Genomic DNA, 19929 nt, shown 5'->3' with positions numbered 1-19929 from the left:
TAAGTTGGGCTATGTACTAACATATTGTGAGGAGTATAAGCGATACTATTTTGAATGATGAATTTCAGAATATCGAGTTGAGCCCAGGTATCTGCTCCTCACTTCAAACTTTGTACAGATTACATGCACAGCCATGTAACCTTGCTGGTTTCGTGATCCATCTTTCATTACTTAATGCTGGTAACTGTTTCTGCTGAGTCACTTCTTTCGGAGACTCATGCTTCTTATCACCTTCATTTGGTATTTCAGCTACAGGATTAGTAAACAGATCCTAACAGTCTCATCTTTACATCTGGATTTTCATTAATAAGTCATACTCACTCCTGTCTATCTTATAACTGTCATGGGTAATGTCAAGATTTTTCACTTACAGAGAAGGTAGTGTATCCTCCCAATTCATTGTTGCAGTTCCTTTCACTGCTTCAGCTATGTGTACTGAATAAATGCCCTCTGTTTCTTTAGATTTGTAAGTCTTAACTTTGCTATAATAAGATCTAGGTACAGTTAAATTTCCAGTGACTATCAGTTCATTCTTTCAAACTTAAATTCTCACCTTGTCTGCTTCCCTTAATGCACGTAAATGCCTTGTTATTTTTTTACAGTAGAATTTCTGTGTAGCCTGATTATGTCTCCGTAGTTTGGATGCAATGTTTCAGGTCTGAAGTAGATATTATGCAGCAAAGGCAATTTACTTCTAAATCTTTTTTTCCTATCAGTAACTGAGCTGGCAGTAAACTTATTCCATGTAGCGGGGTACTCCTTTGTTTGAAAGCTGACAAATGACCTCTTTCTCGGAACTATTACCTTGACTCATTAGATTTGTCATTTTGTAGCATGTGTTCTACCTGTACCTTAATGTGGTGATATTACTGACTGGTTGTCTGAATACCTGACAGTTGTAACTCTTTACCCACAAACTGTTACGACTGCCTTTGGGATTTCGAGCCTGGTAAACTACTTAGGGTGCAAACTTCACTTTTACTTGTATTACCTCTCATCTTTCTTATTTCAGTGAACTTGGAGTAATAGTCAACATAGATTACATTGCGTTCTTGAAACTGAAATAAATTAATACAGATTTTTTCCAAGGTAAATGGCACTTCATATATTAGCAACTGTCCTGCTTCACTTAAGTTATAATATCTGTTAAATGATTTTGTACAACTGTTTATGTCAGTTCTGACATTTTGATCAGTAGAATACATCACAGTTTTTTTCTTTATATTTAACACTATCCAAGTGTGCTTCATAAATTTCCTCCAGCACAAACTCTCTCAGTGGATTAAATATATTATGACTTGATTAGATATGACCTTAAGATTTTGAATATAGTTTATTTCATTTAGATAAGGATAATGCACACAAATGTATTTATGTATATCTCAAATCTGTTCTGGCAAGACTTTCATAGTTACTTCTTGAAGTAGTTGTATATTATTGCCTTCCTGAAAATACGCTTTAAATTCATTCTGTTTTTTTTCCTTGCCAGAGTATTTCTATTAATTCTTTACTAAGCAACTGTTTTGCTTTCTCTTCTCTTTCACATTGACTGTGCTCAATATGTGAACATTGTATAGTAGTTTGCCTGATTTATACTGAACAGTGAAATTGTGTTTCAGCAAACTATGTAACATTGTTTGTAAAATTGTTGGAAATTTATACAGTAACTTCTTCAATAGAGTTTGCAAAGGCTTATGATCTATTTCTACCAATACTGATATACCATATATATATAGATTCATGGATTTTTTTACATCTGTACATAATATCTAACACAGCCTTATCAATTTCTGAATCTCTTTTGAACTATACACCTCTGTCTTGTTCTCCTACATCAGAACTGCTCAAAGTCCATGCTGGCTCAAGTCTGCTTAAGGAAGATTGAAATGTACCTGATCCTCTGGCCAAAAAAAAAAAAAAAACAGCATAGCCATTGTGACATTTTGTTGAAATTTATAACAGTAACTGGACCACCATGTAACTAATACTTCATGCAGTTCCAGGTGGTATGACAACCATCTCAGGTTATGGGTGGCCTCATCTGACCCAAATACTGTTCAGGTACACATCCCAATGAGAGCTTCACATTAGCCTCCACTCACACTCCCTTCAGTTCTATGCCAATCCAAGTGTCCCAAGGAAAGCAAGAATGAATCAAAAGGAATATCTTTGCCCTGTGGAGGTCAAAGCTGAAAAAGGAGGGAAGGCAGGTGGGTAACTGGTTGTTCATTCCACTGCCCTGTAACTAACCCTTTCAGTACAGCAGTTAAACAAAGACTGTAACCATACCCCCTATGCTCATAAATCAAGCACAACTCCACCTGCAATTACAAAGGGCAAGTGTGCCTCTTCCTCTTAAAACATGCCAAATCCAGCATAGCTGTTACAACCTATTATTGAAAATATATAACAATAACTGAACCATCGTGCAACCAATATTTCATACAATGGCAAGAAAATAGACTGCGTCTTTTGGGCTTCCAGTTCCAGGTGATGCACCGGCCTGAACCCTGTAGTAAACTGAAAAAAGGTCAAAACAGATGCTCCATAAGACATTTTAGTTCTGATGGACCAAGACTGGGAAAATTGATCATGTCGCTAATCTTCACCAGTCAACCATAAGTGTGTCTGAATGGCAGTGGGTACATGCTGGACTTCTGGTACCAGATATAAATGAGCTGTAAATGAGAAAGATAGTCAGCAAATTCATTGACTCTTCCTGGAATATGGGTACCTGTAAAGTTAATTGGGTTCATAAACTGTGCAGAACAAGCTGTGAAATTAATAATTAAACCCTGATGGACTTGGACATTTTCTTGGAAAGAACATGCACAACTGCCTGATTATCAGAATCAAACACAATTTTATAATCTCTAAGGTGATCCTGCCAGATAACGGCAGCTAACCAAATAGGCATAAGTTCTAAAAATGTGATATCTTTGCAGATCACACAAGACCAATTATTTGGCCAAGGAGAGTTAAACCAGTGACCTTGAAGTTAGACTCCTAGGCCATGTCCCCCAGAAACAACAGTGAATAAATGTAACCCTGAAGAGGATAGTCATTCTTCCAAAAAATAAATGCCATTGTAATCTCTCAAAAGGAAGCACCAGGTATGGCAGTTTTTATTCTTTGTGTTACCTGTACTCAGTTGTGCTTCTGTTTCTTCCCTTTCCGGAGATTGTCTAAGGCACAAGTAAAAGCTCCTCCTGAGGAGACTGCTCTAAATTGCAAAGTTGAACAGACCTAAAAGCTGCATTACTTGTGAAATCCTTACTTTCTTTAATCCCAGTCGGTCATCTAATTGTTCCCATAAGTTATCCAGTTTGGCATCTGGCAACTTGAAAGTAGAGATAGTGACATGAACCTCAAGCCCAAGGAACACTAATGATCTTGCCAGTCTCTCCAGCTCACTGAGTGAAAGGGGAACTCCCATTTTCTGGCATAACTGAGAAAAGATAATTAATGCTTCACAAGCCCCTTTGGCCCCACTGTCAACAATCAAAAATATCAATCTTATAATGGAATGCCAGCTGTCATGGTGCACACTGTTGCCATACACAATGAAGGACTGAGATCAACTTTTTGAAAGTGGAATAAACTACTGAACACCCCATAGGCATTGCAGTGTCAAAGTACACCTGACCTTCCAAACTCATACCAAGAAGGTGGCAATCTTCTTGTCTGATGAGAAAAAGATAAAAAGCAGACTCTGTGAGTCAGAAAACTGATGTATAGTGTTTGTGGCATCTTCCAGGGATGAATACTTTATTTGCAAGTGAACCTTCCCAATATTATCATTAAATTACAATCCTGTCAGAAAGGAAAGGAGGTATATGACCCCGTATTGCCCAGGGTTTTCACAGGAATCAAATCTAGTCAAGTTAACTGATAGTTGGCAAAAGGAGGTGACAGAAATGGATCTGTTACACTGCCAGCTATTATTTCTTTACAGATGAGTTCATGAAAGAGTTTGACTCTACCAGAAACTGACCAAAGATTGACACAAAGCTGAGACATGGGGGTTAAAACTATGTTTCAAAGAAAAACAAGAAGAAAAAACTTGCAGTAAGTTCAAACTTTGCCTACTGACTGGGATAACCTAATAACACAGTGTCAAGGACCTGCACATTTACTGGAAAGGCCTCAAAGTTATCTGTGATGAGGAGTTTGAAAATGTCCACTTTAACTCCCAACCATGTGTCCATGTGTCTTCCATCCCATTTCAGTGAAGAGTCTGCCACTTTTAATTTCATAAATTTCTGATCATATCGCAACCATGATAGGCCGCCTCTAAAATGCTGGATGTTTTTAATGGTGCTAAAATATGTTAGTAAAGGAAAGGTCTGAAAGGGATCTTTCTCAACAATAATGGCCACAAAGCAACTAAATTCAGAGACCTAATTATTCCTATTGCATGTACAAACACTGCCCTGTTGCTTCTTACCGAATATTGCTAATGCAGACATGACATCATGATTATTAGTACCTTCAGGTTCTTACATTCCTATGTGAATATTAGGCTAACTGTCCTGAAGGGGCATTTTAAGCCTAGACAATAACCCAATGTCAGTATCAAACGCTGTACTTTGTTTCTATGAGGTTAAGACCTTAAACATTATGCCAAATCCACTCCCCATTAGAAATCTAAGAGATGTTGTGCATCTTCAATCTCAACTAAGTCAAAAATGTCTACATACTCATGCCTAAGCATTTTCTCTTTTATAAAAAAGAGAATGTGTGAAAGTATGGTAGCACCTGGTGGAAGGGAGGTAGTAACCCCCAGTATTGCTGATTGCCTGGCTGACTTGACTATCTTAGGAAGCCAAGAAAATAAATAGGGGGTATGCTCTGACCCCTTGTCAACTCCTTTGATGACTGAACCTGAGTTGAATGGAAACACCTGTCAACAAACAAATCAAATAGTTTAGCTCTACCCCCTTCAGATTGCATTTCTACAAACCTAAGTATTCCTCCATTGAATTAACCAAAGTAAAATAACAGTGGATACCAAACTCAAGTAAAACATAGAAAACGAATAATGAATCCAACAAAGGAAGTTCACAGCAAGCACACCCAACTCCAGAAAGGAAGCCCACGAGTAAAATAGCCAAAATATTTTATTCAGTCAAATAAGTGTAAGCATAAAATTCAGTCATTGCTTTTCATACAAATAAAAAAGCACAAACTTCATCAGAACATAGTATTGCAATGCAAGAACCAATAAATATATATATATATATATATATATATATATATATATATATATATATATATATATATATATGTATATATATATATATATATATATATATATATATATATATATATATATATATATATATATACATACATATATATATATATATATATATATATATATATATATATATACACACACACACGCACACACACACACACACACACACACACACATATATATATATATATATATATATATATATATATATGGTTCTACCTGACTTCGTCGACAGCGTAGTACACCAACAACGGAATCGAGCTCCAGAAGATCGACAATGAAGAAGACCGACGGAATCGCAAGTGCCAGAACATCGACAATGCAGAAGACCGACACGACGGATGACAACACCGACGCCGAGGATGCCGACATGGGAAAAGGCTGTGTGAGTATGCGTAGTGACGGTCAGGTAAGTGTGGATATTGATGGTCTGTGGGGATAGGGTGGGTTAAGTGAGTTAGGTTAGGAGCGGCTAGGTAAGTGTATGTAGGGATAGACTTTGGGATAGGGCGGTTAAGTGAGTTAGGGTTAGGAGCCGGTTAGGTAAGTGTGCGGTAGGGATAGACTTTGGGTTAGGGGGTTAAGTGAGTTAGGGTTAGGAGCGGTTAGGTACGCGATAGTGACGGACCTTAGGGTTAGGTTGTCGATAGTTGTGTATGTAAGGTTTAGTGTGGGAAGGATTTTGGTGTGCTTGTGTTGTGTGTGTGGTTTGTGGAATGGGGATGTGTTTTGTTTTTTATTGTTGTTATTGTGGTGTGTGCAGTGTATGGGGTTTCGTGTTTGTGTACCGTCGGTTATTTCGTTGTCGGGTATGTGAGGTTTCGTGTTAATGCACTGTCGATTATGTGGTGTCGGTGATGTCGTTGTCGGTGTTGTGTGGTTTCGACTATGTCAGGTAGAACCATATATATATATATACATACATATATATGTATATAGGTTTACCATTGAAATGTTGCCGTGCATTTGCATGGCTATGAAGTATTCGAACAACAGCCTAGTGGCCAAAAAGTATACTACAGCAGACACTGGGAGTGGGAGGTAAAATACAAGAAAAATTAGAATAGACTAAGGACTATTTGGGGTAGCTAAATCAAGGAGAACAAGGTTTGTTTGCAAGGGGGTAGAGAGAGGTATGGCTGTTGGGTAACCTGTCTGGATAGTGTATTAAAAATGGACAGACAATATACTACAGGTAAAATATCAGCTTTACTGTTAGGTACTGGAAACGTACTTTCCAACTTCCTTTGATACCAGGGTTCTGGTTAGGATGGCTTGGTTCTTATGCTTTGGAATGAGGTGGCTGGTGTTGATTATTGGGGTCCTTAGTCACCAGGCATGAACTTTGAAATAGCAATGATACAGGAAAGCAAGTAGGAATGTTTCCAACTTCCTTTGATACCAGGGTTCCGGGTTAGGATGGCTTGGTTTTTATGCTTTGGAATGAGGTGGCTGGTGTTTATTATTGGGGTCTTTAGTCACCAGGCATGAACTGTGAAATAGTAATGATACAGGAAAGCAGGTAGGAAAGTTTCCGACGTCCTTTGATACCAGGGTTCTGCTTTAGGATGACTTGATTCTTTTGCTTTGGAATGAGGTGGCTGGTGTTGATTATTGGGGTCCTTCGTCACCAGGCACAAACTTTGAAATAGTAATGATGCAGGAAAGCAGGTAGGAAAGTTTCCAACGTCCTTTGATACCAGGGTTCTGGGTTAGGATAGCTTGGTTCTTATGCTTTGGAATGAGGTGGCTGGTGTTGATTATTGGGGTCCTTAGTCACCAGGCACGAACTTTGAAATAGTAATGATACAGGAAAGCAGGTAGGAAAGATAGCAGGAGATGCTAGGGCCAAGAGCACACATCAGCCAGGGGTATACCAGGTAATAAAGATGTACTTGTCATATCTAGCTCTTTATCTATCTATCTATCTATCTATCTATATATCTATCTATCTATCTATCTATCTATCTATCTATCTATCTATCTATCTATATTTATTTGTAAACATTTTTTGGACTCACAGTGAGGGGGTTCCTACAGGGAGTAAGGGTACATCAGGGTTCATCTCTGACTCAACCGTTGTTCATACTGGCAATGAACTACAGTAGCAAACAGGTCGAAAGGACGAGATCATCAAAGCTGCTGTATGCAGGACTTCCAAGATTACTGCACATTAAGTAACAGCTTAATTATAGCTCTAACCAATAACAAATGAACAGCTAAGATCACACAGGAACAAACCAAACCACTGGAGATGGTGAAACCAATAGATCGTCTTTATTGAACAAATGGTTGAAAAGAAAAGAAATACAGAGAACTTGAAGAAAAATCAGCTACAAAAGGTGACAAAAATACTGACAGAGGAAAGTGCTGCAGCTGTTCAGCAAAAAGCAGTGCAAGCTCCAGACATGACTTCAGTAACTTGGAGGAAAGTATAAGGCAACTGCACCTGACTAAAATTAACAAAACACTGATGAAGTATATCAACTCATACAATAAAAGATTTAAAAATGTAAGAAGCTTTAAACAGATATTCAGATAAGGTGAAAAAAATGCAAACTTCAGAGGTTGAAATGAAGAAAAGGCTTGCTGAATATGAGACTGCACAAGAAGAGATGTTTCAAAAATTAATAAAATTGGAGGACAAAGCACATAGGCAAAACCTGCAATTTTCTGCTGTACCAGAGAAGCTGGAAGGAACAGACTTTATTGATTTTATTAAAGCTCAAATAAGCAACTGGACTGGTATTCCACAACAGGAACTGTTAATTGAAAGGGCACATCGCATGTATGCTCCAAACCTGGCTATGCGAAAAAAAAAACTAGACCTTTAATAGTAAAGATGCAATCGTGCCAGCAGAAGGAAGTGATTCTGACAAAACTGTGGCAGAAGGACAATGCACTAAAAGTGGGAGACAGCAAAGTATTTGTAGAGAATGACTACTCATTGTACGCAAGGCAGAAGAGTAAATGTATTCCAATATTCATGGAATGTTGAGAAGAAGGTGTGAGATTCAAACTGCTGTACCCTGCCATCTTTAAAATATTTTTCTGTGGAGGGACAAAATCATTTTTTTGATGAAGTACATGCTAAAGAGGAAAAACAAAAGTTTGTCCAACAAAAAGTGAGCTGTGAAACAAAAGGAGATCCTATTTCTTGTTCTTCTGATTTAGAAGTGTAAGATGGTGTTTATACTTTGATACCAGGGTTCTGGGTTAGGATAGCTTGGTTCTTATGCTTTGGAATGAGGTGGCTGGTGTTGATTATTGGGATCCTTAGTCACCAGACACAAACTTTGAAATAGTAATGATACAGGAAAGCAGGCAGGAAAGTTTCCAACTTCCTTTGATACCAGGGTTCTGCTTTAGGATGGCTTGATTCTTTTGCTTTGGAATGAGGTGGCTGGTGTTGATTATTGGGGTCCTTCGTCACCAGGCACAAACTTTGAAATAGTAATGATACAGGAAAGCAGGTAGGAAAGTTTCCAACTTCCTTTGATACCAGACTTCTGGGTTAGGATGGCCTGGTTCTTATGCTTTGGAATGAGGTGGCTGGTGTTGATTATTGGGGTCCTTAGTCACCAGACACGAACTTTGAAATAGTAATGATACAGGAAAGCAGGTAGGAAAGATAGCAGGAGATGCTAGGGCCAAGAGCACACAACAGCCAGGGGTATACCAGGTAATAAAGATGTACTTGTCATATCTAGCTCTTTATCTATCTATCTATCTATCTATCTATCTATCTATCTATCTATATATCTATCTGTCTATCTATCTATCTATCTATCTATATTTATTTGTAAACATTTTTTGGACTCACAGTGGGGGGGTTCCTACAGGGAGTAAGGGTACATCAGGGTTCATCTCTGACTCCACCGTTGTTCATACTGGCAATGAACTACAGTAGCAAACAGGTCGAAAGGAAGAGATCATCAAAGCTGCTGTATGCAGGACTTCCAAGATTACTGCACATTAAGTAACAGCTTAATTATAGCTCTAACCAATAACAAATGAACAGCTAAGATCATACAGGAACAAACCAAACCACTGGAGATGGTGAAACCAATAGATCGTCTTTATTGAACAAATGGTTGAAAAGAAAAGAAATACAGAGAACTTGAAGAAAAATCAGCTACAAAAGGTGACAAAAATACCGACAGAGGAAAGTGCTGCAGCTGTTCAGCAAAAAGCAGTGCAAGCTCCAGACATGACTTCAGTAACTTGGAGGAAAGTATAAAGCAACTGCACCTGACTAAAATTAACAAAACACTGATGAAGTATATCAACTCAAACAATAAAAGATTTAAAAATGTAAGAAGCTTTAAACAGATATTCAGATAAGGTGAAAAAAATGCAAACTTCAGAGGCTGAAATGAAGAAAAGGTTGGCTGAATATGAGACTGCACAAGAAGAGATGTTTCAAAAATTAATAAAATTGGAGGACAAAGCACATAGGCAAAACCTGTGATTTTCTGCTGTACCAGAGAAGCTGGAAGGAACAGACTTTATTGATTTTATTAAAGCTCAAATAAGCAACTGGACTGGTATTCCACAACAGGAACTGTTAATTGAAAGGGCACATTGCATGTATGCTCCAAACCTGGCTATGCGAAAAAAAAACCTAGACCTTTAATAGTAAAGATGCAATCGTGCCAGCAGAAGGAAGTGATTCTGACAAAACTGTGGCAGAAGGACAATGCACTAAAAGTGGGAGACAGCAAAGTATTTGTAGAGAATGACTACTCATTGTACGCAAGGCAGAAGAGTAAATGTATTCCAATATTCAGGGAATGTCGAGAAGAAGGTGTGAGATTCAAACTGCTGTACCCTGCCATCTGTAAAATATTTTTCTGTGGAGGAACAAAATAATTTTTTTGATGAAGTACATGCTAAAGAGGAAAAACAAAAGTTTGTCCAACAAAAAGTGAGCTGTGAAACAAAAGGAGATCCTATTTCTTGTTCTTCTGATTATAAAGACCACAGATCAACTGTACCAGTGAAACCTTTTTCAATGTTTCAGTGGAAACTGCTTGAGAGAAATAAAAAAAACAAGAGTTGACTAGAAGAATCAAGAGTATGTTGGAAATGAAATAGAGACAAGATTTGGGAGATGGGGATGAACAGGAATAAAACCTGTAACTAGGAAATTGAAAAATATGGAATTACAAAGCTATAATTATATTTGTGAAACATGACAGAACAAGAAAATCTGGAAATATTGGGACTTTTGTGGATTTAGTTAATCCTGTAGGGGACTCTAAAGCATATGCCCTACTTCTTGACACTAATATTTGAGAAGATACACAGGAGAGGGGCAAGGAGGGAGAAAGTTAGCTGTAAGTAAGACAACTATTTTTCTTACTGGTACTATTTTAATAGCACCTGATTCCCTTTGCATGCAATAATGTAAAGTTTTCTCAGTTATTTTTAAGTTTAATGGGGATAACAATGTAAATATGTGCTCCTGTTTTATTTTCTTTTTTCTTCCTTTCTCCCTTCTTCGTTCTTTCTCCTTGTACAGTTTTAAGAAATGTAGGCACTGCAATGTAAAAAAATAAATAAAAACGAAGAAAATATGGTTAAAAGAGCATGCAAAAGAAAAATTAGTGTGATTTTCCCATTCTTGCATAGGGGAGTGTCTGTGTTAGGGCTCCTAGCTTAATCTAGTAACAAGTTTTAAGAGAGAGCAAGTAAATGAAAAATGAATATTGAATGTTATAAGGCTTTTTTTTCTAGTAAAACAAAAACCAAGTCCAGGAGGATGTGGTGCCCAAAACAAAACCAATAAACAGGAAAAAGGCACCAGCAAGCCGTAACCACCTTAAAACATTTAATGTGTTCCACAGCAAGCAAAGCACAACACAGCACACAATGATAAAGCTGAAACTACCAGTTTGTTTTCGTCTCCAACTTCATCAGAAAAATGCTGACAATCCAAACCACTCCCCATTTATACCTTTGCACACTGCCAAAACTTAAAATCATGTGACATTGAATTCAATTTTAACCCTTTCCTAAGCATACCGTAAAAACAGGCATAATAAATACAACTTTCCCTGTTTAAAACACTTTTAAATATCTAAAAACACACTTTCAAAACCTGTAGTAAATAAACAGATGGATATAAAAAATGAATGTATGTTAAAAATGAATAAATTAATGTAAAAATATCAAGTAAAATCAATCTTGTTGAACAATATTTCAAACCACATGTGTGAAATTGATAACTTTCGCTGCTCTTAATTTTAAAACTGGGGCTAGGGAGACCATGTCATTCAAACCTGGCCACCACTTGCCAGTAAACATCTCTATTACTGTCAGTAACAGGAATACACACATTACCTCTAAATCCTATTTTAATTGTGAAAGTAAGGGACTTGTTTACATTGCAACCTGTACAAAATGTAAAGCGTTTTACATAGGTAAGATGGAAAGGTGTTTAAAGAAAAGAATATATGAACACCTTTGTGATATCAAGAGGGGTAACAACAGAAATGCATTATATAAACACACTTTGAGCTGTGAAGGTGCTTCTTACACTTTTTTGTATTAGATGAAGTGGTAATGGATGGTAGGGGTGGTTCTTGGGAGACCATGTTGGAATATAGAGAGGTTTACTGGCAACTGGTATTAGAAGTCAATAGGTGGCCGGGTTTGAATGACATGGTCTCCCTAGCCCCAGTTTTAAAATTATGAGCAGTAAAGTTATGAATTTCACACACGTGGTTTGAAATATTGTTCAACAAGATTGATTTTACTTGATTTTTTTACATTCATTTATTCATTTTTAACATGTATTCATTTTTTATATCCATCTGTTTATTTACTACAGGTTTTGAAAGTGTGTTTTTAGATATTTAAAAGTGTTTTAAACAGGGAAAAGTTGTATTTATTATGCTTGTATTTATTATGCTTGTATTTATTATGCCTGTTTTTACGGTATGTTTAGGAAAGGGTTAAAATTGAATTCAATGTCACATGATTTTAAGTTTTGGCAGTGTGCAAAGGTATAAATGGGGAGGAGTTTGGATTGTCAGCATTTTTCTGATGAAGTTGGAGACGAAAACAAACTGGTGGTAGTTTCTGCATTATCATTGTGTGCTGCGTTGTACTTTGCTTGCTGTGGAACACATTAAATGTTTTAAGGTGCTTAAGGCTTGCTGGTGCTTTTTTCCTGTTTATTAATATTTTTTTCTAGTAAACAAATGCATGATTGGTAGTTTTGTGTCTGGTTCTCATGTCTGTAGGAGACAATCTGATAAAGAGAAATGGCTTGGAAAAAATGTTTTCTGAATACATTCAATTGTTTTTCCTGCTGAGAGATCTATAAAGATAAGACAAAGGCATGCAGCACTGAGCAGAAGCAGAGGCTGCACCATGCATATTAGCATGTACTTGTATAACCTTTCATTTAGGTTATCTCAAGTCAGTAAGTGTTTTTGTCAGTTTGGAACATTTGCTCCTATTAGGAGGGTAAAGCTTCAATATTTGAAGATGTACATAGTTTTCTGTGTTATTAAGTAAATAGGTTTTAGGCTGGTATTGGGGGTAGGTTTGTTTTTTTTTTTTGTTTGAGGTCTTTCAATAAAACAAAAAGTTTTGTAAGATGTGATATAGGTTTAAATGGATATTAAAAGTAAGGGTGGCCTAATGGTTAAGGTTTTTGGTTTACAAACACAAAGAGAAGGTCCCTGTAAGCTTCCTTCCCTGTCGGGTTCCAGGATCCGCCACATAACACAAGCACTCAGGTCACTCCAAAGCAAGTACAAATATGACTCTGTCGTTGTCCATGCTGGTGTGAATGACCTGAGATGTACCTCCCTGGACTACATGAAAAGAGACATAGAGGAGCTCTCTGATCATGTACCCCAGGCCGGTATGACCTTGACCTTCAGTAGCATCTTACCCTCACCAAGAATGATGCCACAGTATAAAGACAAAATGATCAGTTTTAACAATTGGCTAAAGTATTGGTGTCATTCAAAGGGGATCCAGTGTCTGTCAGCCTGGGATGACATGCTCGACAAGCCACGTTGCTTCACTAGGGACGGCTTGCACCTGTCACCCCTGGGCTTTTGAATACTGGCTAAGGCTCTTGCCACCCCCATAGTGCCTTTTTTAGGCAAGGCTCAAAAGACAAACCCACCTCCATAGACAACACAAGGAAAAAGAAACTAAGGGTAATGCTGCTCAATGCCAGAAGTCTAAACCTCAAGATGCACGCACTCGAGGCTCTCCTCAGTATGGAGAATTTCGATATCTGTGCAGTAACAGAAACCTGGTTCAAGCCTCCTAAGAGCACCCCAGCACTACCAGGTTATACCTCATACCATGCTTTTCGGCCCCAAAACTGGACCGAACCATAAAAGGAGGGGGAGTATCCATATTCATCAAAGATACCCACACCTCCAGGTTAGTGGCACTGCACGAAGCATCAGAGACCATCCATGTGCAACTAACAGTAGGCAAAACTGCCTTTCAGTTTGTAGCCTGCTACAGACCACCCTCCCAAACTCAGGAACCCCACTCTGTTTTCCTGAGAACACTGGAGAATATGAAGGTCTCTCCAGACACCATTATATTGGGTGACTTCAACTACCCAAACATAGACTGGGAGCACTACTCAAGCCCCAACAACCTCGCCCAACGGTTTCTAGAATTTATAAACTCAAATGCTATGGAACAACTGGTCACCACTCCCACAAGAGGGGAAAACATATTGAACCTGATCATCACCAACATGGGGACTCTATGTTCCATGCCAGGGGTATACCCCTCATTGGTAAGATCTGACCATAAATTAATCTCACCGGACATCCAAATCCCGTCCCCACCCCTAACCAAGGAAACCACGGTGAAGAACTTCTCAAAAGCAAACTTCACACTCCTCAAAACCGAGGTGGAATCCTTCAAAGCCCCCGGGACAGTGGAAAATACGGCCCAAACTGCAGAATCCTTTACAAATGCATTCTATGGACACCTACAGGAATGCATGGATTGTGCTATCCCAAATAAAACCAAGACTCACTCCACCAAAGGCAGGAGACCTTGCTGGTGGACCCCAGCCATAAATAAGCTATACAACAGAAGGATAAAGCTACTACATGATAGAGCAAAATCCCAAAAAGGGAAGGCATCTCTGATCAGTACTAGCAAGAAACTACGATCCCTCATAAAATCATCTAAGGCCAGCTTCGAAAGAAAAATTGCACAAGACGCTAAAGATAATCACAAGGCCTTCTTTAGTATGTCAGGAACCTGGGTGGCAACTCCCAGATATGCTCTGAGTTAGTGCAAAATGACAAAAAATACACTGAACCCACAGACATTGCCAAGATCCTGGCAGACAGGTTCAGTGCAAACTCCCTCCCCCAAAAGAGCAAATGTCTATCCCAACAGAGTGTAGCCTCCCTGACATCACAGATGCACAGGTGAGAGCTGCCCTCTCTAAAGCAAAAAACACAGCATCAATGGGACCGGACAGTGTCCCGGGCTGCGTCTTACATGAGTTCCAAGAAGAACTGAACCCTCACATAAAATCACTGTTCAATCTCGGCCTTACTTCAGGATATGTACCCAAGGAATGGCGTACAGCAACAGTGGTCCCACTCCACAAAGGTGGTGCCACAATGGACCCCGGAAACTATCGCCCTATAAGCTTGACTAGCCTGGTCTGCAAAGCTATGGAGAGTATCATCATGGAACTCATAAACAAAGACATTGGGAACCTCCAAACACTGGATCCTACCCAATTCGGCTTTGTTAAGGGCAGATCTTGCCTCTTGAACCTGGTCAACTTCTTTGAAACAGTCACCAAGGCCATAGATGAAGGGAAGGTAGTCCACACAGCCTACCTAGACCTCGCAAAAGCCTTCGACACAATACCCCACTCGGGCATCATAAATAAGCTCACCAGCTTAAATATCAACCCCTATGTCACAAGATGGGTTGCAAAGTGGCTCAGGGATAGAACCCACATGGTCAGAATTGCAGGTGCCATGTCAGACTCTAAACCAGTTACAAGTGGCATCCCACAAGGCTCAGTCCTGGGGCCTGTCTTGTTCGGTATATATTTCTCTGAGGTACAGGCTAACTGGGGAGGACTATGGCTGACCAAGTTCACAGATGACTGTAAACTGGGTGCCATACTTGCTGACTGACACAAGCATCCTCCAAAAGGGTCTCACAGAGACGGATAACTGGTGACAGAGCCATGGCCTAAAGCTAGATGCCAAAAAGTGCATAGTCATCCCCTTTGGGAAAAACAAAGTGCCTACACGGAAGAAGTAATTAGGGATTTGGGGACCCAAGTAGATATCAATCTCTCCTTTGACAATCACGTTGCCAAAGTGGGTAGAAAGACCTTCTATATAGCCCACCTTATCACAAAAAGGGTTCACATCTAGATCAAGAGAGATCATTGTGCCCCTCTACTCATCACTCATCATTCTCATAATTGAATACAATGCTCCATTTGGGATGTACCTTACCCGACACCTGCAGCAACTGGAAAGACCCCAAAAGTACCTCACCAGGAGGATCAAGGGACTCAAACAGATGCCCTACGCAGTTAGGCTAAAGAAACTCCAGCTCTACTCGGTTGCTTACCGCCTACTCAGGGGCGATCTGTGCCTGATGTATAAAGCCATGTCCAACCCAGAATTAATGGACATGCTCCACCTCAGGAAATCCAAATCCCTTAGAGCTACACACTCCAGGGACATAAACCTCAGCACAGAAATAAATAGGACATGCTGGAGGGAAAGATTCATATCCCAGAGGCACCCCTCACTCTGGAACAAAATCCCAATCCATGTTAGGCAGAGCCCCTCAATGACCCTCTTCAAGAGAAATATTGACGAGTGGATGGGAGATCGTAGGTTTACCCCTGGGATCTCTTCTGTGTCCCTACTAGACAGAGGCACAGTAAACTAACCTTAAAAGGGCTATCTTCTGTGACCTACTATACAGAGGCACAGTCAACTAATCTAAAAGGGTGGCAAAAGCCAAACACACTCTGGCTAGGCTTATAATGCCCTAGGGCAGATAGCCTAGTATCAACCTATGAACCTATGAACCTATGAAACACAAGGTGCAGGGTTTGAGTCTCACAAGGGATAATTAGCTAGGCTTAAAATGACTCACAAGAGCAGTTAGCCTAGTACTAATCTATGAACCTATGAACCTATGAACAACTGTATAAAAGATCAACCTGACAAACAGTATGTGCATGTAATATGAAAGATGGAACTAGACATTTAACAAAAAAGCTGTTGTACATAAAAGGTGGGAATAACAATTTTCTAAGACAATGATGCTTTCTGTAATGTCTTCAAACTACAGTAGTCTCACAGATAAATATAAAAAAGAAAGAGTAGTAAACTATATTAAAAATGTAGAGTGCAAATAGTTATGCTACAGGAGACAAATTTGGAAAGATGTGAACATGTGTGTTTGATAAATGAAGGTTTTCAGGATTGTTATTCAGCAGAATACCTGGGACAAAGGAAAAGAGGAATACTTATATTAAGTGCAAGAGGAGCACCAATAGTGATAGAAAAGGATAAACAAGATAATAATGGTAGATTTGTAGTACTAAGTGGCTACTGGCAAAGGAGGAGGAGGATTATACAGGCATGTATTTATGTTCCACCGAAAACTGCTCTAATGGAGCTTAAAAGAATTGTGGGAGAAATAATCAGCGTTCAACAAGGAATATTACTTATAGGTAGAGACTGGAATTTGATTTGCAACAGTGAAGATTTGTCTGGGGGGCTCAGAAGGCAATATATAAGAAAGGTGGGTAGATGTTTTGAAGAAATTTATGAAAATATTTGGCATGGAAGGTGTGAATTCAGTACTAGGAGTCAGAGTGAATTTACATATTATTCCCCAAGATATAAAAACTGAAATAGGCTAGACAGAATTTACATTCTATTTATTTTTATTTTTATATTCGTTAACCGGGTTAGTCTGACTAGGCCCAGAGAGCCCTTTTTCAGCAGAGACCTGAGAAGAAAAGCTCCAGGAAAGTAATTAAAAATAAAAAAAACTAACAATTCAAGTTTCAAGATACTTAGTACAAAAACAGAGAGAAATATACAATATGAATATATACAAGGCAGAAGTACAGTATTTTGAGAATGCAGTAGCAACATGTTTGAGAAATTTGGTTAACATTAAGTTATTTACAAGGAATGTAACAATGCCTAGAATAAAAAAAATTCAGAGTAACATTATGGCATAGTACAACAAAGATACGTTTAATAGCATAGGTACCAACTGCAGAGAGACTAATATATGTAGACATTTCACTAGAACATATACATTTAATTGAAGGTCTTGATACGGACCCAATAACTATTTCAGATCATGCGCCAATAGTAACTAAAAAAAAGCACAGGATAATGGAATAAAAATGAGACACTGGCACTTTCACATCTGTCTGTTGAAAATAGATGAATTTAAGGGTTGTGGAAATTATTCAGGAGCTATTAGAGAGGACAGACTTTTTTGTGACAATATAGGTAGGGTGGGATAAAATTAAAGTGGACTTTAAAAATAGGGTAGAAATAAAAGAAAAGATGATATGATTAAGAACTAAAAATAATTAAACACAACCACCGCAAGTTCAGGCTAGTATGGAACTGAGACCATAAAGACTCCCAATGTAAAACTAAGCAGTAGATCCAAACAAAAGTCTATATTAAAATGAATGAATGAGCGCTTTCATCCTGCTTAACAGGACTTCATCAGAATCAACAATAAAATGAAAAGAAATTTCATTTATATGCCCACATGAAGTAGCAATGCCCAATCAAAATACACAATAAAAATTATGTAATAATTAAATAATTAACTAATTCAATTGTTTTGAATACAATCTTAAAGGACTAATAAAAACATACTTTTCTAAAAGCCAATATAATGACCAATTCAAGATAAAAAAGGGAAATATTATAAAAACATTTTTATATATATTGTTTAAAATGTTGTACATATAAAAATTACAAAACTACAAATTAATGGAGAATGTTAAAATACCTTTTTTTATAAAAAATATTATAAAATGCATGTATTTATATTGTACATATGTACAAATATTTACATGTCAAACAAAAATGTACATGTCAAACAAATATTATGCTCTAAGCTCTAAAATTGGTTTTAGGGAGATGTTGTCATTAATTTCAGGGAGGGGGGTTACAGGCATTTAGCTTTAACTGCCAAATAATTTCTCTTTCTTCTAACAGAAGTTTGCCATTCCCTCCCCTTAGATTAACCGTCAGCTTGTCTAAAATAGCAAATTTAAAAGTGCGGCATTCCTTACTACCAACAGGGTGTCTATATAAGGCATTATTGGTATTTTGTTTCCTTATATAAGTGTGTTCATATATTCTGTTTTTAATGGCCTGTCAGTTTTTCTGACATAAAATGACGAACAGTTCAAACACATTGCCAAATAAACCACACGTTTAGTGTTACAATTCCCTATTTGGAAATTAACTTATGTCCTGTTAATGTTCTCTAATTGTATTTCCACTCTTTCAAAAATATGTGCACATTGGCTACAAGAGCCACATTTCTTTGTACCTTAAATGTTGCCTATATGACTCTGGGGTCTTATATTCTCCAGATTATTCTTAAGATTCCCACCTGTTCTATATACAAAAGTGGGGTATCACCTAACAATTTATAAATGTCCCCATCACTCCTAAGGATGTTCCAATTCTTAATGACTACTTCTTTAATATGGGGCATGTAGGGGCTATACTTAAGAACTAAAGCTCTGGTAAATGTACCATCCTTGCTAGTATCCACAACTGGTTCTAAGCCCACACCTAAAAGTGGTTTGTAGTAAATGCCCCAATGGGTCAACACATATTCAGTAGTTTCCTTTACTAACTTGAAAGGGTAACCTCTTTCAAGAAACATGCCCCCCCACTATTTCTAACTCTTTAACTACATCAGCATAAGTTGATGTCATCCTGGCGGCTCGGATACATTGACCCTTAAGAATGCTTTTTTTCTGGGAAAATGGGTGACAGCTGCTGAATTCTAAATAAGAATTACTGAACATTGGTTTCTGATAAATATTTGATTTAAATCCATTAGCTGTGTGGAAAATATAAGTATCCAGATACAGTATACCTACAGGGTCATGGGCATGTGTAAATTTTAAGAAAGGAGAAACATTTAAATAATCAATACATTTTTCAATTTCCTCTATGGGTCCTTTCCATAAAATAAAAATGTCATCCAAAAAACACACATAAAGTTTAAAATTACAAGTGTAAGCACTATTAAGAACATGTCTGTTTTCCCATTCAGTAAGGAACACATTTGCAAATATAGGGACACAAGATGCCCCCATAGCCACACCTTTAATTTGTTTAAAATACTCCCCCTCAAAGTAAAAAAAATTGCTGTCTAACACTGTTGTCATAAACTCCAATATTATTTGGATTTTGTCCAATTCCAAATTGGAATACTTGACCATGGATTCATAAAATAACTCTAAACCCTCTTCCTTAGGTTTAGAATTAAATAAATCAACCACATGTATGGCTATGAATATCAAATCTTCTTCCCATAGTTCACTCTTAATTCATCCCAAAAAGTTCCGTGAGTCTTTCAAAAGGTGTTGAATGTTACTATAAATATGT

General features: G+C 37.9%; 1 protein-coding gene across 1 annotated transcript in view; it reads left to right on the top strand.

Moving 5' to 3' along the window:
* Positions 1 to 19929, top strand: part of KIF3C (kinesin family member 3C) — a 1444108-nt gene that overhangs the window by 1319010 nt on the left and 105169 nt on the right. The gene's annotated exons all lie outside the window — the stretch shown is intronic.

This window comes from Protopterus annectens, chromosome 2.part1 (assembly GCF_019279795.1).
Source record: "Protopterus annectens isolate FY-2018-M chromosome 2.part1, PAN1.0, whole genome shotgun sequence".
In the NCBI taxonomy this organism is placed as follows: Eukaryota; Metazoa; Chordata; order Ceratodontiformes; family Protopteridae; genus Protopterus; species Protopterus annectens.
This window is presented reverse-complemented; position numbering and strand designations above follow the sequence as displayed.